The sequence below is a fragment of the Notamacropus eugenii genome, chromosome 1 (assembly GCF_028372415.1).
Source record: "Notamacropus eugenii isolate mMacEug1 chromosome 1, mMacEug1.pri_v2, whole genome shotgun sequence".
Classification (NCBI taxonomy): domain Eukaryota; kingdom Metazoa; phylum Chordata; class Mammalia; order Diprotodontia; family Macropodidae; genus Notamacropus; species Notamacropus eugenii.
In genome coordinates this window covers 520,843,781-520,868,706 of record NC_092872.1, presented here as the reverse complement: position 1 = coordinate 520,868,706, position 24,926 = coordinate 520,843,781, and the positions used below count along the sequence as shown (strand labels likewise).

General features: G+C 38.1%; 1 protein-coding gene across 4 annotated transcripts in view; it reads right to left on the bottom strand.

Moving 5' to 3' along the window:
- PKIG (cAMP-dependent protein kinase inhibitor gamma) overlaps positions 1 to 24,926 on the bottom strand; it is an 81,313-nt gene that overhangs the window by 55,898 nt on the left and 489 nt on the right. Inside the window, exon 1 of one of the 4 annotated variants that reach the window (XM_072633682.1) lies at positions 21,410 to 21,754. The exons of 2 other annotated variants lie outside the window; for them this stretch is intronic. The gene's annotated coding sequence lies outside the window, so the exon portion shown is untranslated. Of the gene's footprint in view, positions 1 to 21,409; positions 21,755 to 24,926 lie in introns of those variants that run through there. One more of the 4 variants, XM_072633685.1, reaches the window with a different exon arrangement.

Genomic DNA, 24,926 nt, shown 5'->3' with positions numbered 1-24,926 from the left:
CACAATGTCGATACAACCATATACATTGTTCTCTTCCTTCTGCTCACTTAATTCTGCATCAGTTCATACACATCTTCCGCATTTCTCTGAAACCATCCCTTTCATAGCACAATAATATTCCATTATATTCATATGCCATAATTTATTCAGCTATCTTCCCCCCCTCCACCACCTTGATTCTAGTTCTTTGCTATAACAAAAAGAGCTACAATAAATATTTTTGTCCACAAAAGTCCTTTTCCTCTTTCTTTTATCTCTCTGGAGTACATGCTAGGAGTAGCATTATTGGGTCAAAGGGTGACCATAATCTAGTGGCAATATAGCTCCAAAATGCTTTCCAGAATGGCTGGACTAATTCATAGCTCCAATAATATAGAGGTATGCCTGTTTTTCCACTGTTCTCTCCCCCCTGCCCCCACAACAGGTGTCATTTTCCTTTCTTTGGACATCTTTGCCAATCTGATGGGTGTGAGTTGGAACTTCTGAGTTATTTTAATTCTAATTTACCTAATTATTTAGAATATATCTTTGGAGGAACAATATCAGCCACAGAGATCAGGAAAAATGTCATGGAAAAGGTAGCACTTGAATGGATCCTTATAGAGAGATAGGGATTTTAGGGGAGAGGTGAGTCCATGGTATGGAATGGAAATAGGAGATGAAGTGTCATGTGTGAGAAACATAAAGAAGGCCAGTTAGCCTGATCCCTAGTGTGAAGGAGAGTAATGTGTAATAAGGCTGCAAAAATAAATTGGTGCCAGCTTGTAAAGGGTTTTGAATGTCAAATAGAAGCATTTAATTTTGATCCTACAGATACAGGGAACCACTGGTTTTTAACAAGCAGGGGAGGAACATGGTCAGAGCTGCCCTCTAGGAAAATCACCACTAGTTGTGTGAAAGATGAATTGAATTGAGGATGGATGTGAGGCAAAAGAACCAATTAAGAGGCTATCAAAATATCTCCAGCTAGAAATGATGTGGGCCTGAGCTAGAGTGATGGCCATGTGGACAGAAAGAAATTAACTAGTATAAAAGATGTTGTAAAGCTAGAAATTAGATATGTGGGGTAAATGAGGGTTGAAGAGGTGAAGATGAAGGCTTTAAACTTAGGTCACTGGAAGTATGGTGGTGACTTTGGTAGATGAAAGGAGTGGGTTTGGGAGGAAAAGTTAATTTGTTCTGTTTTGGACATATTAAACTTGAGATGCCTATGGCACATGTGGTTCAAAATGTCCATTAGGCAGCCAGTGATGTGGGACTAGAGTTCACAGGACAGGGAAGAGTCCTGATATAGAAATCTAAAAGTTGTCTACACATAAATGATAATTGAACCCCTCTAAGTTTATGAGGTCACTAAGTGGGCAAAGAGAAGAAAGGCCAGAACAAACACTTGGGGTACATCCACAATTGGAGACCGAATATGGACGAGATCTAATAAAAGTGATTGAAGAGTGGTCAGACAGGAAAACAAAGGAGAATGTAATGAAAACCCAGAGAGGAGAGACCATGCAGATAGAAAGTAGTCAACAGTTTCAAATACAGCAGAGAGATCAAGGAGGATAAAGGATTAAAGGTCGTTACAGATTTAGCAGTTAGAAGATCATTGGTAACCTTAGAAAGAAGAGTTTCAGTTGGGTGATTGAGACCTAAAGCCAGATCGCCAGGTTATTTTCCTTATCTGAGTTTCAGTTTCAAATCTGTAAAACGAGGTGTCTGGACTAGATCAGCCTCTAAAGGTCTCTCCCAAACTTAAATCCTACAGTCAAATGAATTAAATTGAATGTTGGTGAAAACTTATTCAGAGAAGCTCAACGGTGTAAATATCTGCCATTTTAATGGAAAAAACAAACATTTTCTAAAATCTTGGGACAAAGTTGATACAAGCCAGTCCCTAAATTTCCTGAGAGTGAATGATGAGGAATTTACTTTTGGACCCTTGTTTGTACAGCTCCCATACAGCCAGGGCATACCAGTTGATTGCAATCTAAACAAACATTGCAGAAGTTTATCCTAACCATCAGCGTCCTCAGCTCCTATTCCCACAGCGTCCATAAACTAAGATCTCCAAGCTCTGTTTGTGTGGGGTTGCAATGCCACTCTGCATAGTTAGAATTCTCTGGAATACTGGGGAGAGCAAAAACTTCCCTTTTACTTAAAGGAAAAGCAACAGGGATTTCTGGAGGAATCTTGACTTTGTGAGAATGGTAAAGGAAATGATGGATTAAACTTTCCCATTAAATGGAGGCATTGTTTATATGTTGGAGATGGCTAACCATATTCCGCAGCAAAGTTTCTACTCTACTGAATCCTCCACTAAAAAGAACTCCCAAGCAAAACTATTTTTATCTCCTTATCTTTCAGTTTAGTTCATGTGTATTTAACCCCATGTGCTTATACAAAAATACTGTGCACAGTAAAAATGCTTTTATCATTGAGAAATAAATATTTTTACAAACTGAGATTTTAATATTTTGGTACTTTATTTAGTAACTGTGTATCTTAAGACATAAACTGATGCAAAGTGAAGTTAAGTATAGTCAGGGAAACAATATACACAATGACTACAACAACATAAGTGGAAAAAAATAACCGAGAATCAAAACTGAATACTGTGTAACTATAATGGTCAGGCTTTGAAGAAATAAACACATAATTTCCAACTTGTTACGCTGGTGAGTTTTGTTGAACTTTGTTTATTCTCTTTTCTTGAGGTTCTCTGAGAGGACAATGGGAGATAAATTAGAAAATAAAGGTGATGTAAAACCAAGAGATAGCAATAAAAACAAAATAGTGTATCTCAGTTTGAGAGACAGAGGCATTTGAGAGCACAAGTGTCCCAACAGAAGAGTATGTCTGCTTTTTCCCAAAAGCAAATGATTTAACTTTCAAGATGCTTCAAAACAGCTACTGAAAACCTTCTAGGCTACCCAACAAAATACGTAGAGCAGAGAATATAATTAACAATAAAGTGCTTTCTCTTCCAGGTGTGTCTGCATTTCAATAAGGAACACCACCTCAAGCCAAACAAATGGCTCTGCAGTGGTAGAATTTCAAGCATCAATTAGCTGGCAAAGGAGTTTTTGGTGGGAGAAGAACTAGGGGTCTTTTCCAAGCCCCTAGAAATCACACAAGATAGGTCATCATTTACTCTGCTTATTTGGATGACCTACCAGTCCTCCTGAAGAGCTCTATCTTCAGGAAAGCAATTAATAAATCAATGTTGATGACAGGATATTTTTGCCAAGAATGGCTGGGTAATGAAGTAAGAGCATGGGATAGGATGTATTAAGTACAGAGTCAGAATTTCAATATGGAATGCTCCCATGATCTTATTCTAGGATGTTTCCCAGAACAAATGAGGGGCTCCCCAGGGAGTCTTGACAGTTCATTTCAGGCCCACAGAGTCAAAAGACACTGCCTCATAAAGCATGATTAGAGTTAGGAATCAAAAGATAAGGAACATGAGTCAGAGAAAATATTTTACAAGACAAAGAAAACTGAGCTTTTATGAGGAAGGGAAATGAGTGAGAATCTCTTCTGTAGAGATACTCCCTCTGATTGGCAAGTAGAGGGCTCCTCTCAGAAGCATTACTTCATGGTGAGCACTCAGGCCGTCCATCTTTTCATTTGTCACTAGGCTGCACTTCTCTGGATGTCTCCATTGTACCTCCATACCAGGGACCTTTCCCTCTTGTCCTTTTCAGCTTCATTTTATGTCTAATTTTCCACATTAAAATGTCAGCTCCTAAAAAGGCAGGGCCTTAGCTTTCTTTTTGGCTGCATTTGTTCTTCCAGTGCAGTGTATCATCCCCATACCTCTTGACATTATCCTTCCATCCATTCTCTTCTCCTTTACTCTAGTTTCTGATGAAGAAATGCCCTTTCTCATCACCAAAGCCAAACCCATGACTTGTTCTCTTAATCCTCTTCATTCCTTTCTTCTCCAACAGACTGCCCCTACGTTGCTCTTTTCTCTCTAATTTTTAACCTCCTCTTGTCTATTGGCTCATTCCTTGTGGCCTACAAATATGCCTAGGTCTCCCCTATACTTAAAAAAATCCTCATTTGATCCTATGATCCCTTCATGCTATCTTCCTGTATATCTTTTCCCCTTCACAACTACAATCCTAGAAAAAGCTATCCATATTTGCTGTCTTTCACTTTCCTGTCCTATCACTTACTTCTCAACCCTCTGTAATCTTGCTCCTGGTCTCATTGCTCAACTGAAACTCCTTTCTCCAAAGTAACCAATGGTTACTTTAATTATCAAATTGATCACTTAATGGGCTTTTTCTCAATCCTTATTCTTCTTGACCTATCTGTACCATTTGTCACTGTTTACCACCATCCACTCTTGAATAATCTCCTGTCTTTGAGTTTTCATGACACTGTTCTTTCTTGGATCTTCTCCCCCTCTATATTTTATGCCAGATCATCAATAAACCTATGCTACCCTCTAACCGTGGGTATACTCCCAAGGATCTGTCCTGAGCCCTCTTCTCTTTTCTTTCTCCCCTCTCTTCCCCTCTCCTCTCCCTCCCTCCCTCTCTTAGACCTCATCAGATTGGAATAGATTAAATTATTATCTCTATCACTCCCCACATCTACATAGCCAGCCCTAGTCTTTGCCCTAGGTCCTTTCTCCCTATGACATTCTGTCCTCAGCATTGGACATTTTGAACTCATGTTCTGTCAGTACCTCAAACTCAAATGTTCAAAGAGAACTCATTATCTTTGCCCCACAAAAAAACCAAAACAAAACAAAACACTAATCCATATTCTGAATTTCTCTATTTCTGTTGAGAGTACCACTATCTTTCCAGCCAACCAAGTTTATAACCTTGACTAGTTCATGACTCTCCCCTATCCAATATATTCATTTAGTTGCCAAGCGTGTCAATTCTACATAATATTTCTCACATCTCTCCCGTTCTCTTCACTCACATGGACACTGTCCTATCATCCATCACTTCTTGCCTAGGATATTAATATCCTTTTTTTATTCAATTTTATTTTAATGTCTAAATTCTCTTCCTCCCACATCCCTCACCCACCAATTGAGCAAGTAAGAAAAACAAAACCGGTTACAGACGTATAGTCAAGCAAAACAAATTTCCACATTGGCCATGTCCAAACAAAAGAAAATAAAAACTAAAAGCCTAAATTTGTACTGAGTCCATTATGGATCTGAAGGTGGAAGACTGTTTTGTCACGCCTTCTCTGGAACTGTGATTGGTAATTGTGTCAATCACAGTTCTAAGTCTTTTAAAATTATTTATCTTTAGTATATTGTTATTATAGGAACTGTTCTCCTGTTTCTGGTGACTTCACTTTGAATCAGTTCATATAAGACCTTCCAGGTTTTTCTTATAGCACAATAGTATCTCAATTACATACATACACCATAACTTGTTCCGCTATTCTTCAATTAATGGGCACCCCCTCAGTTTCCAATTTTTTGTTATTATAAAGATTTTTATACATATAAATCCCTTTCCTCTTTCTTTGATCTCTTTGGGGTATAAATATGGTAATTATATTGCTAAACAAAAAGGTATGCACAATTTAATAGCTTTTTAGGCAGAGTTCCAAATTGCTTTCCAGAAGAGCTGGACCAGTTCATAGTTCCTCCAAGAGTTCCTCCCCACCCCACCTCCAGCGTTTGTGATTTTCTTTTACTTATCATCTTTGCCAATCTGATGAGTGTGAGGTGGAAAGTCAAAGCTATTTTAATTTGCATTTCTCAGGTTATTAGTGATTTAGAACATTTTTTCATGTGGTTAATGGGTATCTTCCTCTGAAAATTCTCTATTTATATTCTTGACAACTTATCAATTGGGAAATGGCCCACTATCTTATAAAATGAGACTTTTGTTAGAGAGACTTGATACAAAGACCTTTCTCCCCTTCCCTCACCAATGTCCTACTTTTTTCTTGATTTGCTTGTCCACAAACTTTTAAAATTTTACACAATGAAAATTGCCCATTTTACTTTCTGAGAATCTATCTCTTGTTTGGTCATGAACTCTTCCCCTATCCATAGTCTAACAGGTACTCTTCTAATTTATTTATGATGCCACCCTTTATATCTAAATTATGCAATCCTCTGGAGCTTACCTTAGTATACAGTCTGAGATGTTAGTCCAAATCTAGCTTCTGCCAGACTTCTTTCTAGTTTTCTTAACAGTTTTTGTGAAAAAGTGAATTCCTGCCCCAAGAGCTAGAATCTTTCAGTTTATTAAACATTAAATTAGTGGGATTATTTGTTTCTGTATATTGCGTACCTAATTGGTTCCACTAACTAACCTCTCTATTTCTTACCTAGTACCAAACTGTTTGATTATGGTTCTGTAGTATAGTTTGAGATCTGGTAATGCTAAGTTCCCTTCTTTCCTACTTTTTTTCATAAATTCTTTTGCCATTCTTCACTTTTTGTTCCTCCAAATGAATTTTGTTACTTTTTTCTAGCTCTATAAAGTTATCTTTTGGCAGTTTGATTGTTATGGTATTGAATAAGTCAATTACTTTAGGTAGTATTGTTATTTTTATTATTTTGGTCCAGCCTACCCAGGAGCAATTAGTATTTCTCCAGTAATCAGATTTTTCTACAGGGAAAAAAGGTGGTGGAGTTGGCAATTTAGTCTCTCTGAACCTTCAGAACCTCCCAGCAAGCTAAGAGTGGCTGACTCAAGCAGCAGTCTACCAAAACTCATAACAAGAAAAAAAGAACCAAACCTGTGGCCAGAAACTTGCAGAACTCTGACCAGAAAGGCAGTGAACAATGTCCCCTAGATCATACCACTTTTGGGGGCAAAGCTCCTCATTTAGAGCTGTGAAAGCAGCAGAAGGACATAAAAGGGCAGAAGTTTAGGTCAGACATCTACCCAGAAGTGTGCAGAGTCCAGAACTAACATAAGCAGGCTGGAAGAATGAACAAACAAAAAAAGAATCTAACCATAAAGGGCTATTATGGACACAAGGACACTCAAGACATAAACAAAGAAAAGAATGACTTGAAAAAATTCATAAGCAAAGTCTTGAAAAAACAAAAGCAGCTCGACACAAATCCAACAAGAATTCCTAGAAGAGTTAAAGAAGGAGCTTTAAAAAAAAGTTCTTAAAAAGTAAATGAGAGCAGTAAAAGAAAGAATGAGAAAAGAGGAGAGAGTTAAGGATGATGAAAAATAATTAAAAATGGAAAAAGCACAAAATCTCATGGAAAAAAGTAACTTCTTGAAAATTAAAATTAGCTACACAGAAGTTAATGACAATATGAGACAAGAAATATAATTTTTAAAAAGTAAAAAGATTGAAAAAACAGATGAAAATGTGAAATTTGTGATGGGAAAAACAACTGACCTGGAAAACATATTGAGGAAAAGTATTTCAAGAATCATGGAAGTACTTTAAAGCCATGAACAACAACAACAATAAAAAGAACTCAGACATCATATTTTAAGAAATCATAAAGGAAAACTGCCCAGATCTCTTAGAATCAGAGAGCAAGGTAGACATTGAAGTCTTACACTTACCTCCTAGGAAAAAAAAGAAAAAAAGAAAATTCCCAGGAATATTAGAGTCAAAATTCAGAACTCCCAGGTCAAGGCAAAAACTCTGTAAGCAACCAGAAGAGCCAGAGTCAGAATTACACATGATTTTATCAGTCACCAAGAAAAAGGAATAGAAAGCTTAGAATATGATATTACAGAAAATAATGAATCTAGCCTTGTTGTTGATGTTGTTCAGCAACGTCAGACACTTCATGACCCCCATTTGTGGGTTTTTTTGGAAAAGATACTGGAGTGATTTGCCATTTCCTTCTCCAGCTCATTTTTACAGATGAGGAAACTGAGGCAAACAGGATTAAGTGACTTGCCTAGGGTCACAGCTAGTAAGTGTCTGAGGCCAGATTTGAATTTAGGAAGATGAGTCTTCCTGACTCTAGGGTCTCTATCCATTGTGCTATCTAGGGTTAGATTTTTTTAAGAATGGGGGAAACCAAAGCATGTTTACAGGAAGTAAAGGGCCAGGGGGTAGTGAGAGGTCAAAAACTAAGTAGAAAGAGAGGATGACCAAAAAACCATAGGGAAAATGGGTGGGATTCAGCATGATCCTGCAGGAACAGAGTCAAGAAAGACAAAACTCAGAACTAGCTGAGGCTGCAAGTTCACTGACCAGGAGCGGAGGGGAGGCTGGGAGCTTGCAGAGCCATGGGAAAGGGTGAAGTGGAGTGGTGCTGGATGATAAAAGGTGCAAGGAGAGTGTGAGAAACTTGCTGGCAAAAGAATAAGACGCTAATTAATAAACCCAGGAAGGCATTTAATTTCGTTCTTGCAACAGTGGGTCACCCAAACATAGGCACACTTGTCTAAAGCAAATACACAATAATTATACCTTGCCCCAACTGGCCTTTCTGTCCCCTGCTCCCACTGGCTAGAAGTAGCAGGATTCCCAGGCTATCCAAAAACGCCTAAAACCCGCCCATCTGGGTCTCCGCCTCTGATTACATTTCACATTCCAGCCCTCTCCCTCAATTCTAATTCCCTTTATATTTTGAAAACTCATAAATTCTTTCAAAGGAATTTCCTTAATTGATGTACAATCTTTCCCATGTCAACCTGAAAGTTTGGTTAAAGAGGCAAACAGGCTAGGTGATATCTTAATTGAAGAGTTGATAAATAAAATAAGGGCCTTGACAAAGTGTCCATTGAAATTATGACCCAGGGTATCCATGTTTTCTTTACCATTAACATGCCATGACATAGTATGTGTTCATAAAATATTAAGAAAAAGTCTCATTATTCAACATAGGGTCTCAGGTTAAGGGTCTTATCCTAACCGACCATAAACAGAAAGAATGCTCTTAAGTGAGTTCTCTCTGGCCTTGTAGAGACAGGAAGAGGTATTCTCTGAGTTTACTCAGAGAACAAAGAAGTTGTTAGGTCCAAGCTCTTCTTCTGGTTGATTAGTTCAGGCTCTGGCCCTTTTGAGGATCAAAAATGTTATTAAATAACTATCACTGGTATTACAAATATTACATATTTTCTGTGGAAATATAAGTTCAATTCACCTTTTACAAAAGGTATGGTTGTATTGAAGACAAGCCCTACAAGTGATTATTGCAGAGGCACGTTGTGACGACCCATTTTCCTACCCTCTCAATCGATCACACGAGCTTTAAGGTCACGTCATATTCCCCCAGAGAGGTTCTGACTCCCACTTTAGAGAACACTGATCTGTACAGAATTCCCAGGAAGAAAACTTTTCCCACCAATGCAGAGAAGCAATTACTCTGCAACTAAGAGTCTTAAAGACAACTTGGATAACTGAAAGGTTAAATGACTTGCCCAGGGTCGACATATATGTGTCAGAGTCCAGTCTTGAACACATCTTCCTCACTCAACGACTGGCTCCCTATACACTTTGCTACAGTACATCTCTTCCTGTTGATTTTTAAGCTAATTTCTTCCAAAAGCTATGAACTTTTCCTTTATATTTTATTGCATAATCATTGCACTTTTTTCTGTTTTGAACCAATGTACTCTCATTCTGAAAAGAACTCTTTGGAATCATATAGTATATTTGTCTTTTTCTGTAATTTTTTTAAAAAATGCTACTTAATTTATCATTAGGCAATACAATTGTCTTACTCTTATTATTAGTAGCATTAATACAAACCTAACAAAACTATTCCAATAAAAATTTGGAACCCAAGGTTTTCAATAGGTGAAGAAGGAAAGAGGAAAGTGATGGGTTCATTCCATAATGGAGAAACAGCATAAGCCAACCTACAGGGAATTAAAAATAAAAACAGAAGTAGCCTGGTATTCTGTTGTAGTTTGAGAATTGCAACAGAGAGTCCATGAAAGGGAGCAGTGTGAAATGAGTCTGGAAAGGTGTTATTATTGTTGTCCATCCTTTGTTCTCCAAGAAGACCCTGACATCAGGATGGTGATGTCTTGACTTGCAAGTGGATTGGATTTAAGAGAGCTGTGCAAGGTCATCAGTCTCACTCTTTCCTCCACAGTCATTGGAGTCTAATGGCAAGACACAGATTAGGATAATTAATTGATGATGGCCCAGGATGAAGTGGATAACCTTGGTCTTTTACAGCTAAGGTCTTTCCCAGGACTCAGTTTGTCTGAGGCAATGCCCTAGTAATTAAAGGCTAGGTAAGAACTGTGGCAAAAAATAGCCTAGTTTGCCTTCAGAAAAGAATAAACCTGTGAGAGGAAGATCCTCAGGGTTTCTGGCCAGAACAGAAACCATTTGGAAACGTAAACTGTAGGCAGACTGTGGAAAGTCCTGAATGTCAGGATAGGGTTTTTATACTTTATTTGATTTTTTTTTTAAAAAAGAAGAGTCTCTGAAGCTTTTTTGAATAGAAGAGTACCATGATCTATCACAGGGAACTTACCTGAGTACTGTTCACCAGCTAGATAAGAGAGGAAACAGAATGAAGGCAAAGAGATCAACTATGCAGTTTTTATAGTAAAATAGTCAAAGTGAGAAGCAATGAAAATCTGTACAAATGCAGTTGCAATGGGAGTAAAAAGAAGGCGTCAGGTACAAGTAATAATAGGGAAATTACACAAGTGGATTTGGAAGATGACTTGATATTTGCCTAGAGTCTTATGAATCAAATCAAGTGAGTTTTAAACTGAAAAGGAATGAGGAAGGAGAAAACTGACCACATAGATCTGCCAAGTCTAACAGGTTCAACATAGGAAGACTAGGAGACTTCCAGTAAAGATGACGATGAAAGGTTATAGCCAAATACAGCTCCTCTAGGAAATTCCCCAAGGACAGATGTCATCCTCTCTCTCTCTTCCATTTTTCAGCCAAACTCCTAGAAAAAGTTATTTGATCCTCACTTTATCTACCTGTCCTCTCATTCATTTCTCCACTCTTTGCAAAGTGGCTTTCATCATCACTCAGCTAAAAGCTGCCATGGATCTATGAGCTAAATCTATGGTCTCTTCTCAATTCTCATTCTTTTCAAAGCCTCAGTTGTGTTTGACACTGTTAACTACCTCCTCCTCCTCCTCCTAAGTACTCCCTCTCTCCTGGCTGGGTTTTTGTGATTATTCTTTGGTTTTGCTTCTACTTGTCTATTCTGTCTCAGTCTACTTTGCTGACTCATCATCCATATCACACCCCCCTTACCGTCTGTGGGTGTTTTCCAATCCAAGGCTCTATCCCGGGCCACCTTCTTTTCTGTCTCTCCTCTTCTCCCTCTCAGTGATTCCAGCAGCTTGGACAGGCTTGATTATCATCTCTATGAACATGACTAACACATCTGCATAGTAACACCTCAAACTCAAAACCTCAAAATCTTTATCATTCAAGCTAAACTTGCCATTCTTCCAAATTTCTCTGTTTCTGTCAAAGGCACCAGCTTTCTTCAACTTTCATCAGCTCATAATCTTAGGGTTATCTCTGATTCCTTCATAGTCAAGTGCTAAATCTTGCTGCTTTTACCACCACATTATCTCTCACATCTGACCTATTCTCTCCATTCAAACTGCCACAGCTTTAGTTCAGGCTCTTATCACCTCTAGCCTAGATGATTTGGGCTGCCTCTGCCTCCTCCAGTCTATTCCCCACACAGCAGCCAGCATGATTTTCCTTAGGCATGAATCTGACCCTGATATACCCCTAGTCAATAAATTCCAGTGGCTCTTTGTTGCTTCTAGATTAAAATATAAACTGCTGATTGGCTTTTAAAGCCTTCATAACCTGGCCCCAACTTATCTTTACAGCTTCATTGTACATTACTCTCCTCCCAAATGCTGAGGCCAGTCAACCTGGCCTTCTCTCTGTTCTTCAGATATAATACTTCAACTTCTATTACCCCTGCCTGATGTACTCACTTCTCACCTCTGCTTCATAGAATGTCTCTCTTCTCAACTGAAGCATCATCTTTACATAAAGACTTTTCTGATCTCTGCCCACCAAGTGTCCCACTATCAACCCCTCCCCCAACAACTGTGTATTTAACTACCTAGCATTTATTTGCATTTATTCTCTTTATACTTGTTTTGCATATTCTTATGCCACCTCAGTTAAAGTATAAACTTCTTGGGATTATGGATTGTTTAGTTCTACGTATTTGTACCTAGCACAGTACCTAGCACACCTGCCAAGTAACTGACAAATGCTTACTGGCTGGTTGAGTGATGATCAAATGCTTATATTCTAATGGGAGACATGATATAAATATCCCTTTGGAATTCTACTGTCTTCAGGGGTAAGGGAGAAAGAAAGGAAAGACAAATATAGAGACACTATGTATCCCTTTTGAATCTAGAAATATCTAACAAAAATAAATAAGATATTAAGTAGTTGAATTTTAGAAAAATTAGATATGATTAATAGCAGTTCAGAATGGGAATTGAAATTTTTCCTCTTTCTCAGGTCTACATGACATTTAAGAAGTTGATCATGAGCTAGGGAATAAAAAAATCATATACAAATGCAGAAAAACAAAAATGTTAAATGTCTTAATGGCTACAATACAAATAAAGCAAGAAATTAATAAATATCATTTAAAAAAGATTTCATGTAGACTAAATAATGTAATATTAAAATAACATGTGGGTCAAAGAACAAATCATAAATAACAGATAATTTCATCAAAGAAATTGACAAGGAAACAAAACACTAGAATTTTAGGCACAGATCCAAAGCAATCCTTAGTAGGAAATATAAACATCTCTATATATTTTCATCAAGTAGATGTGCTACTAAAAAAAAAAGCAGTAAAGCAACAAATCAAAAAACCACAATGAAAAACAAAAAACAGAAATTTAGAAAAATTAAAAAAGAAATAAATAAAACAATATAGAAACCAAAAAAAATAAAATCATAAAGCCAGGAACTTAAAAAAAACTAACAAAATATACAAACTTTTAGCTCACTTGATAAAAATCAAATTATCAAAACAAAAATGTAAGAGTTCATAATGAAATAAAAATTATTATAAATTACATGTTTTGCCTAACTACATCAACAAAACTGATAAATGAAATGGATGAATATTTGCAAAAATATAAAATACCTACATTAAGAGAACAAAATTCAAATAATCCAGTCTCAAAGTGACTAACTCATAGATTACTTCCCCAAAAATAAATTCTCATGCTAAAATGGATTAATAACTGAATTCTATGAAATATTCACCAAATACTTAACTTTAACTTTGTATAAAATGTTTATATATAAACATATTAATAATTAATAATATTGTAATTATATAATAATATATGTAATATAATATCATTATAATCAAATATATAATTATAATAATAAATGCAGGAAAGGAATTTGGCAAAACACAGCGCCATTTTATGTTTTAAAAAATAGAAAGCATAGTATTAAATGGACCTTTCCTTAATATGATGAACAATATTCATCTAAAACTAAGAACTAGCATCGTTTCAAATAGAGAACCATTAGAGATAAGAGGCAAATCAAGGATGTCCATTGTTAATACTATTTTTTTATTTGTTCTAGAAATACTCTTTACAGCAATAAAACAATAAAATGAAATGAGGGAATTCCTCTAGGCATAAAAGAAATAAGATTATTGATTTTTACAGATGTGGGTCTGTGTGCTTAAAGAACTCTACCTAAATTCAGCAGAAAAGTTCACAAGGCATAATCAATAGAAAAGTTAACAGGATCTAAAATTAACCCACAAAAATTAATGTATGTTACCAAAAAAAAAAAAAAGCAGATAGTGAGAGAAAAATAAATTCCATGTAAAACTGCTACTGGCAGTACCAAATATCATGTACAAAAATATTTATAGCAATTCTTTTTGTGGGGGCAAAGAATTGAAAATTGAGGGAATGCCCATTAACTGGGGAATGGCTAAACAAGTTGTGGTCTATGATTGCGATGGAATGTTATTATGTTATAAGAAATGTTAAGGGGGATGATTTCAGAAAAACCTGGAAAGACTATATGAACTTATGTTAAGTGAAGTGAGCAGAACCTGGAAAATATTGTATATACTAATGGCAATATTGTAAGGATGATCAACTGTGAAAGACTAAACTCTTCTAATCAATACAATGATCCAAGACACTTCTAAAGTATTTACAGTGAAAAGTGTTATCTCCATTTAAAGAGAAAACAGATAAACTCAAGCACGGATTGAAGCATATTTTCAACACTTTATTTCATTTTTTCTTGTTTTTTTTTCAACATGCCTAATATAGAAACATGTTTTATATGACTTTACATGTATAAGTGACATCATATTGCTTGCATTCTCAATGAGTGAGAGAGGGGCTGGAGGAAGAGACTGTGGAACTCCAAATTTTTTTTTAAATGAGTGTTAAATAAATAAAGCATACTTGGAGAGAGAGAGACACAGACAGAGAGACAGAGAGAGAGAGAAAGAGAGAAACCCAGGACTACTTATATGAAGTGATACACAGTTAAGTGAGCAGAAAAAGAACAATTTACTATAACAATTTAAAGAAAAATAAATTCATGAAAATAACTCTGATCAATGACTCCCTCGCTCTGATACCTAATAATAATATTTATTTAGCACTTTAAGATTTACAAAGCACTTCACATATATTATCTTCATTTGATTCCAAACCCACCCTTAGGTTGTTGTTATTATTCAGTCATTTTAGTCTTATCCAGTTCTTTGTGATCCATTCATTGGCAGAGTGGTTTGCCTTTTCCTTCTCCAGCTCTTGTTTATAGATGAGGAACTGAGGCAAACCAGGGTTAAGTGACTTGCCTGGTTTACATGGCTAATAAGTGTCTGAGGCCAGATCTGAACTCAGGAAGGTAAGTCTCCCTTGTTCTAAGCCCAGCGCTATCCACTGGGTCACCCAGCTGCCCCCTTAGATAGGTAGGTTCTATTATTGTTCCCATTTTACAGCTGAAGAAACAGCCTGAGAGAGGTTTGAGTGACCTGCCCAGGGTCACACAGCTAGCAAGCCTCTGAGGCAGGATCAGAACTCAAATCTTCCTGACCTAAGAGTACAGAATGCTATACTAAGTGAGCTAGCTTCACTAATCATCTGTATGGCCTTGGGCAAGTCACTTAATCTCTCTCTGGGCCTCAGTTTCTTCATCGGTAAAATGAGAGGGTTTTGACAGGATTGCCTCTAACATCCTGCCAACTGGATAAAACAGTTGACCATCCCTTCCAGCTCTAAATCTATAATCCTATGACTTCAATGCCTGAAGACAGAGCCTGCTTCCTACTTCTAGGATGCAGAATAAGACACACATTTTCAGACAGGATCAATGTGTGAATTTGTTTATCACTTAATTGCACTTACTTGTTAAAAGAGAAATTTCTAATTGAGAGGGAGTACTTGTGGGGAGGAATTTGTTGGATAGTGATAGTGTTGAAAGAAAAATATCAATGAAACATTTAAAAAATACACAAAAGAGAGGAAAAAGTTCAGAAAGAAACACAAGCAAGGCAATTTTGTTACTCTCTTGTTTAATATATTTTTAGTGGAATAGAAGCTCACAGCTTTACATATAATCCTTTTTCTGTTCTTTGAATATCGAAATGTTCATGTTTGTTGATGTGTGTCAAGTTCATAATAAAAATATTTTAAAACAAATGAATAATATTTTTTAAAAAGAATAACAGAAAAGAGGAACAAAAATTATTTGGGAGGCAATACTTAAGAAGAGATCACACTGAAATAAAATCCATAGTCCCAGATATCTCTATACAAATACACAAAAATGTACAAAGCATTGGATAGTTTAGAGGGTAAACTAGTAATTCCAATGAAAAGAAGCACTGTGCTCAGCTCTAGGCACCAGATTTTAGGGTAAAATATATAAAATAAAAACTATCTAGGAGAGAGCAAGCAGGATGGTAATAGGCTCTAAGATGGTTCTATATAAAGATCAGTTGCAGCAACTGCACAAGAGAAGAGTTAAGACACTCTCTTGACCCAAAAGGAAAGAACTAGGAGCAATGAGCAGAAGTTGCAAGGGGGTAAACTTCAGGCAAGGAAATACTTCCTAATACAGAAGAGGTGTCCAAAGGTGGCATGGTAGGCCTTGGGGCACAGGGTCTCCCTCACTCCTCCATCTTCATCAGCTATCACTAAGACTTGGCAGGATAGTATCATGGCTAGAATTTGGTTTTGGAAGGGAATAGCTTTTGTAAAAGGAACAAAAGAGATGAAGAAGAGAAAAGCACAGAGGACAATGTCTTGGGGGAAAACTACAATGTAAGGGGCAAGATGAGGAAAAGAAAAAGAGGAATTGTCTGAGAAAAGAACCAAGAATATTTAAGTCATGGAAACTAGGGAGGAAAGAAGGGAATACCTTTATCAGCTTTACACATGTGTCTCTGTAACCCCAGAACCCAGGGGGTGGTTTTCACATAATAGATGCTTACCATTTATTTATTAAACTGAAAGAAAATAAGAGGCCCACGGGCTGAAGAGAGGTCAAAGATTTTCTAGGAATCTAACAGGGAAAATGATCATCAGTCGCCTCTGATCATTTGAGAGATGAATGATATCATCTCTGGGCTAGAAAATTTAAAAATGCTTGTAATGACTTCCAATAAGACCTTTAAAACACTGAACTTTCAAAGATTACTTACAGCTAAATTAGCTATATTGTCTAATATTTTTACTGTTCTTGGAGATGGATGTTTTGTTTCAGATACACTTATATTTTAAAATATTTTTTCAGGCAGAAAAGTTTTTGATTGCTCCCAGACCCCTGTGCAGGTCAGGAGAGGAGTAAACACCTCTCCCTTGACTGTGTGACCTTGGAGGAACTGGGAACTTACAGGTCCCCAGAATATACCCTCCTCTCGACAAAGGTCTCAAAAATCAAGTAACTGGCTGGGAAAAATGTCCAAAAAAGGAAGAAAAAATAAGACTACAGAAGGTTACTTTCTTGGTGAACAAGTATTTTCTTCCATCCTTTTGGATGAGGAAGAACAAAGCATAACATCAGAGGAAGTCAAGGCTTCTGCATCCAAAACCTCCAAAATAAATATGCAATGGTCTTAGGCCATAGAAGAGCTCAAAAAGGATTTTGAAAATCAAGTAAGGGAGGTGGAGGAAAAATTGGGAAGAGAAATGAGAGCAATGCAAGAAAATAATGAAAAGTGAGTCAACAGCTTGCTAAAGGAGACTCAAAAAATGCTGAAGAAAATAACACCTTTAAAAATATGCTAACTCAATTGGCAAAAGAGGTCCAAAAAGCCAATAAGGGAAAGAATGCTTTAAAAAGCAGAATTAGCCAAATGGGAAAGGAAGCTCAAAAGCTCACTGAAGAAAATAATTCTTCAAAAATTAGAATGGAACAGGTGGAAGCTAATGACTTTATGAGAAACTAAGAAATTACAAAACAAAACCGAAAGAATGAAAAAATAGAAGATAATGTGAAACATCTCATTAGAAAAACAACTGACCTGAAAAATAGATCCAGGAGAGACAATTTAAAAATTATAGGACTACCTGAAAGCTGTGATCAAAAAAAGAGCCTAGACATCATCTTTCATGAAATTATCAAGGAAATCTGCCCTGATATTCTAGAACCAGAGGGTAAAATAAATACTGAAAGAATCAACCAATCACCTCCTTAAAGAGATCCAAAAAGAAAGACTCTTAGGAATATTGTAGCCAAATTCCAGAGTTCCCAGGTCAAGGAGAAAACATTGCAAGCAGCCAGAAAGAAACAGTTTGAGTATTGTAGAAATACAATCAGAATAACACAGGATCTGGCAGCTTCTACAATAAGGGATAGAAGGACTTGGAATATGATATTCCAGAAGTCAAAGGAACTGGAATTAAAACCAAGAATCACCTACCCAGCAAAACTGAGTATAATACTTCCAGGGAAAAAAATGGTCATTCAATGAAATAGAGGACTTTCAAACATTCTTGATGAAAAGACCAGAACTGAATAGAAAATTTGACTTTCAAACACAAGAATCAAGAGGAGCATGAAAAGGTAAACAGGAAAGAGAAAACATAAAGGACTTTCTAAAGTTGAACTGTTTATATACATGGAAAGATAATATTTCTAACTCTTGAGACTTTTCTCAGTATTTGGGTAGTTGGAGGGATTACACACACACACACACACACACACACACACACACACACACACACACACACACACACACACACACCCCGAACATAGGGTGAGTTGAATAAGAAGGGATGACACCTAAAAAAATAAAATAAAATTGAGAGGTGAAAGAGGAATATATTGGGAGAAGAAAGGGAGAAATGGAATGGGGTAAATTATCACTCATCAAGGAGGCAAGAAAAAGTTTCTTCAGTGAAGGAGAAAAGGGAGGATGTGAGAGGGAAAAAGGGAAGCTAACTCTCTTCACATTTGGCTTGAGGGAATGACATGCTCACTCAGTTTGGTACGAAAGTATATCTCGCATTACAGAAGGGTAGGGAAGAAGGGGACAAGTGGAGTAAGGGGGATGATAGAAGGGAGGGCAAATGAGATCAGGGAGTAATTAGAAGTAAACACTTTTGGGGATAGACAAGGTCAAAAGAGAGAATAGAATAAATGCAGGGCAGGATAGGATGGAAGGAAATGTAGTTAGTCTTATACAACATGACTATTATGAAGACTTTTGCAAAAGTACACATAACCTATATTGAATTGCCTGCCTTCTCAGTGGGGATGGGTGGGGAGGGAGGGAGAGAAATTGGAATTCAAAGTATTAGGAATGAATGTTTAGAAATGTTTTTGCATACAACTGGGAAATAAGAGATACAGGCAATGGGGTATAGAAACCTATCTTGCCCTACAAGAAAAGAGAGAAGAAGGGGATAAGGGAAGGGAGGGGTGTGATAGAAGAAAGGGCACATTGAGGGAAGGGGTAATCAGAATGCAAGGTGTTATGGGGCAGGGGAGGGGAGAGATAGGGAGAAAATCTGGAACTCAAAATTTTGTGGAAATGAATGCTGAAAACTAAAATAAATAAATAAACATAAAAAAACAAATTAAATGAAGTGAATAAATTCTAACAAGAAACAAGATTGGTAGCTTCTCAGAGCAAAATAATTCCCCTGTTATACATGAGTTATAAAAGAAAAGGGAACAAAAAAAATTAAATAAAAATAAATAAATAAAAATATTTTTTCAGTTAATAAAAGACAATTACTATTAGAATACAAGTCTCAGTTGCCAAAGTCAAAGAAACACAGCAACAATGTAATTATGGTATATAAACCACATTGACCAAAGGTCATTTTGGAGAAATTACTTTATTTATGTAGCTACTTGCCTATAGGGGGAAATCATTAAAAAGCTTATCATAGTGATATAAAAGAGTATTGTATCTGGAGTCAAAGAACTTGTGTTCAAATACCCATTTAAGGTTTGCTACCTGTGTAACTTAGGAAAATTTACTTAACCTCCCTGGGACTCAGTTTCCTCATCTGTAAAATGAAGGAGTTGACAGGTTCCTTCCAGAGTTCAAAAAAGCAGATACAGTAATTAAAACTGTAAAATCCCAAGATCATTCTGAGCTATAGCCAATTGCTGGTTCACTAAAAGATTCAATTAAACTCAACCAATTCAACAAACATTTATTAAACACTTAAGAGCACCGACTTGGTGAAAATGGATACAAAAATCACATAATAGCTCACATTTCTCTATCACTTTAGAGTTTACAAAATGCTTATTCACAACAACCCTCTGAGATAGGAAAAACAAATATTCATCTCCATTTTAGATGTGAGAAGACTGAGGCTAGAAGGGAAGTGACCTGCCAGAGAAAGTCACATAGCTACTAAATGTTTGAAACATTTAGTAACATTTAGAAACAGGGTTGAAACTCTGGTCTAGCCGGATCCTCTGACTCCAAGTCCAGTGCTCTTTTCACCAAACCACAAGTCTCCTGTAAACAAAGATCTGGGCAATTCCACTTGGCAATACCAAGCCCTTGATACTTCTCCATTCAAAGTAGGTAATACTTCTAGTGATCCCACAACACAAAATCCAACAAATATTGTTCTACTGTCACCAACTATGGCTTACATGCAAAGAAAGGGGGATTTATTTCCACACAAAACGCTTTTATATCTGCCCTAGGTTTCTCTCCAAAGCTCTAGTGCAAATATGATTAACTTTCCTAGTTATCTCGGGGAGAAGACTTCAATTAGGTGTTAATCTCTCTTTAACACTTTCCAAATGGTTCTCCTCTGCTTATCAATTTATTTTGAGTGGATGAAATTTTTTATTTGTTTGCTTGTTTCACAAGGAATTTTCTTCTTTGGCTTCCTCAAACCCCCAACCCTTCCAGTAAGAAAAACCAGTCAGTTGGGCAAGGTCCCACTGACAAATTGTACCCTGAAAATGCAAAATCCTCAATTTGGAAATCGAATGTACTTCCTACATAAATAATGCTCCAATTTACTGAAACATTCCAAGAATAAACAAGGCATTTTGCTTAACCTCTCCATTTAAGAGTTAACTAAAAGCACACACCAGGAAACTTTTTTACTCACGTTTTCGCACCTTAATACACACACACACACACACACACACACACACACACACACACACACACACACACACGACAAGAGAATTTTTGGTAGTCTAAATCTAAGATCTTGCAGGCAGAAGCCCCTGGTAACCAACCTTGGGTTTGCCTAAGTACCAGTAATATCTCCCATTCCCTCTTAGAACTTCGATGTAATGTAACAAACGGTAGTAAATATCCTTGTACTCCCTACTTGATGGAGCTTTTGTGAGGGAAGTGCTGTGTAAACCTTAGGGCCTATAAAAATGAGATTTGTTAGCGTTACTCACTTCTACAAATATATCTTAAAATAAAACAACGGATAGAAATTCCAAAACCAACAAACGGCGCGCCCTTCCAACAGCCCTCCCTCCTCTAAATCCCTGGGTCTGCCACTAACTGCCTCCCATCTGTCGCTCAATGGCCAAGCGCCTTCCCCTCTCCTGGCCTCAGTTTCCCCTCCTGTAAAAAGGGACAGACCCTTCGACCTTAACCAGACGGGGACGAAGGCTGGGTCGTGCCTGTCTTGGTACCCCCAGTGCTCAGCGCACGGTGCCCGACACATCGCAGGCGCTTAATACTGCTAATTGATTGAAGATCTCTTCTACCGTTAAGATCCCTAAGATTCTCCCCCACCCCCCCCCACACGCACCCTCAAATGACCCTTTTCTGGGGACTCCCAGGAGTGCAGGTTAAACAGCTTCGGGCGCAAGGTCAAAGGGCACTGGGGAAACTGAGCCAAGACAACCCCCTGCCCACACCCCACCTCTCCTTTGCTATCTGGTTTTCCTGCTAGCAAGAAGAACGACTACCGGGCGGCTCCCGACGCCCCTCCCCGGCTCCCAGCCTGCCCTCCCCCACCCGCGGACCCTCCAACCAAGCGTCCCTTACCCCCGCAGGTGCTTGGAGATCCGTCTCCGCTGAGCCTAAACCCCTCCTCCTCCAGGCCGGCCGCACTAGCTCAGTCCGACCGACTGGGAGAGGGCACTCGGGTCGGCGGGGGGCGCCCCTTGGGCAGAGCCTGGAACCGACTCCCACCCCTGTGCTTCTCAGGCGCCCGGCGGCTCTGGGGCCTCCTCCGCCTCCGTCTCGCAGCGCGGCCCGGGGGCCAGGGAGTAGTCCACTGGGTGGCACCGGCGGCGACGTCCGTTGCCCGGGCAACGGGGGGCTCCCTCCGGCTCTGAAGCGCTCGCGTTACGGTGGCCGGGATGAGACACTGCGGTCAGAGCCCGCCCCCTGCCTCCGAGCGTTCCTTGCACTTTGGAAGGGTGGGACTGAAGAGTGCTAAACTGGGGAGGAGAAGCCTGCTACCCGCTTCGAGACCGCGGGGGATCTGAGGGAGGGATTAAAGGACAAGCTGGGGCAACGGAATGAAAATGAGGAAGGAGAGCTGCTTGGGCGACAATAAATAAAATAGCATCGATAGTTATTAATAGCATTAATATTGCATCCATAAATAACATTAAATAAGAACAATACCATTATTGTTGTATATTATTACAATATTAATCATCATATCAATGACATTGCTATTCTTTGTTAATATATGAATTATTCAGAAGCGATATCAATCATATTTACTAATGTTAATAATAAACTAATAACTCATTTTAAAACACTTCTCTGGGGTACCTCTGTTTACCCTGTCTGTGCCTAGGGATGGGGAGGGGATAGTGCGAAGAGGAAAGTGAAAATCTTGACCTTTGATCATGCCATTCATCAATTTTGGAGCTTTAGAAATCAACTAGTCCAGCACCTTATTTTACAACTGAAGGAACAGACCCAGCAAGGAAAATTGAGTTATGTGGGATGGCTACACTGGCACTGAACTTGGAGTGAAAATGACCTGGGTTTGAATCCTGCTTCAGATATTTGTCAAACGTCCATGGCAAGTCAATGAATCTGTGTCTGAATCAATCATTTTAAAGAACCTACTACGTGCCAGGCACCGTGTTAATCGATTGGGATTCAAAAAAAGTTCCTGTCCTCAAGGAGCTAAGGGAGAAACAGGCAAACAAATACATACAAAGCAAGCTATATGCAGGATAAATAGGAAATAACAGAGGAAAGACTTTGGAAAAGGCTTCCTATAGAAGGTGGGATTTTAGTTACGATTGAAAGGAACCAGGGAGGTCAGAAGTCCAAGTGGAGGAATAACGATGGGACTTTCCCCAAAAAGTTGTTGTGAGAATCAGATGAAAGGATAGCCAGCAATTCCACAGCATTTTTTTTTTTTAGGTTTGCAATGCATTTTATATGAGAGGCAGGAGCTATAGGGGTACAGTGATGTCATGAAGACCTGAATTCAAATGTAACCTCAGACACTTACTAGCTGTGTGACCCCATAGGTGAGTCACTTAACCTCATTCAGCTTCAGTTTCTTTATCTGCAAAATGGGAATAATAATAGCACCTATCTCCCAGGGTTTCAAGGGTAAAATGAGATAATATATTTAAAACACTTTGCAAATCTTAAAGCACTATAGAAATGCTACCTATTAGGTATAAAAGTGTCTGGGTAGGATTCAAACTCAGATCATCCTAGGGAGTTAACTAGTTGTCCATAGAATAAATTATAAAAACTTTTTCAGACCTCAAAGTAATATATGATTATTAGTTAGCTATTATCATTACACATAGCACTAGCATTTGAACCCAGGTCTTCTGATTCTAGACCCACGGATATTCTCATGGCAAATTGAAACTAAAGCCCAGGACTCCATCCTCCCCCAGTCCAGGACTCATTCCACTCCACCAGGGGTACTTTTTAAGCTTTAGCAGCAGGGAACCACCTCCCATCACCAGACTCCGAAATGCACCTAGGATCTCAGTGTTGACTGTGTAGTCTCTGCTTTACTCTGCTCTCCCCTTCCTCGTAGATCTTTTATCAGCTGTCTAGTCCAAATCTAGAAACCATTCCCTGATGATGTATGTATTAACCCCTTTATTCTTCAACTTCTGCCCCAAGACTTCACTTTCTAACAGATAAGTGCATCCATAGGCCCACTATTTCAGAGGGGACCCCCAACCATACTCTACTCTACTCTCCAACGATCTTTTCACCACCATAGGATACCTTGCTCTGGTGATTATCTTTTCTCTACTTTCTAGTTCTGGAATGATAATCAAACTAATAAACTTTACCATTACTCTAAAATCTACTCCCTGAAGATTTTACTCATCAACCGAAGTACTCACTGGGATCCCCTCACTGGAGACCACACCCCTATTAATGCTCAGACGTACTTTTGTTTTTATAGTTCAATTTACTTATAGTACTTGGCAATTAGTAAATATTTAATATATGCTTTTCATTCAATCCATTCTCAAAGCCTGAAATACCTCTCCTTCCTCAGTCCATTTGCCTACTGACTTCCTTTCTCACAAAACCAACCTCAGATGTCACAGATTCCATAAATGGTTCTTTCATTCCTACTACCTCTTCCTCAGACTTTACCTAGCTTTTTGGCCTTCGTCTAGTTAGCACTAGATTTTCTCAATAAGCCCCGGAAGTAGTTTGGGCTGAACCCATTATTATGTTTTATATAATTATAAATTTGAGTAGTGTAAATTTGAATACCTGTGAACCACTTCATGGTGTCAATTATTTGCACTCTCACCTGCGGATCTAAGAAGCTGTACTATGTGCTGTGGTCATATCCCAGTAAAAACCAATTCAGTAATGTAACTAACAAGCCTCAAAACCTGATGATGAGTTAGGGGGATGTCTAAACCCAACCATGGGGATGAGAACAATTTGTTTCCGCTACAATGAAGGCTGCTGAATCAGGCACTGTGGAATGCTTGGTCAGACATTCAAGATGACTGCTTATCCAGATATCAAGATATATTCAAGATATCTGGTTATCCACTGCATCCCAGGTCATCCAGTCATTCTGCAGTTTTTCCTGCCACTGGACTTGGATGATTCTGAAAGAGTGAGATTGTCGACTTTGTACAACTCTGCCTCACTGAAATCCAATTCAGGAACAAGTCAAGACATCACTGAATTCATAAGTGATGTCATTGGTTCTCTTTGAAACCGAAGGTCGAACAACTATATGTATTTATCCTATCTACTAGATTATAATTTCTCAGAGAACTTGGGAGCAGGATTAAGTAGAAAGAGCCTTGAATTTGTAGTTAAAGGATCTGGGTTCAAATTTTTAGCTTCATTACTCCCCGTTTAAATAATCTGTCTGCTTCAATTTTCTCATCTGTAAAATGTAGAACTTGGAACCAGACTTCTAAGGTCCTTTCCAGCTCTAACTCCCATGATGAAGTCAACAGCTGCTTTTGGGGGGAAGGTGGAGGAGAAACTGAACCACAGCAAGATATTATTCGTAGTAAGCCACACCTCTCCAAGACTGTGTCGGAGGCGACATTTCAACCCAAAGCCTCAGACTCCA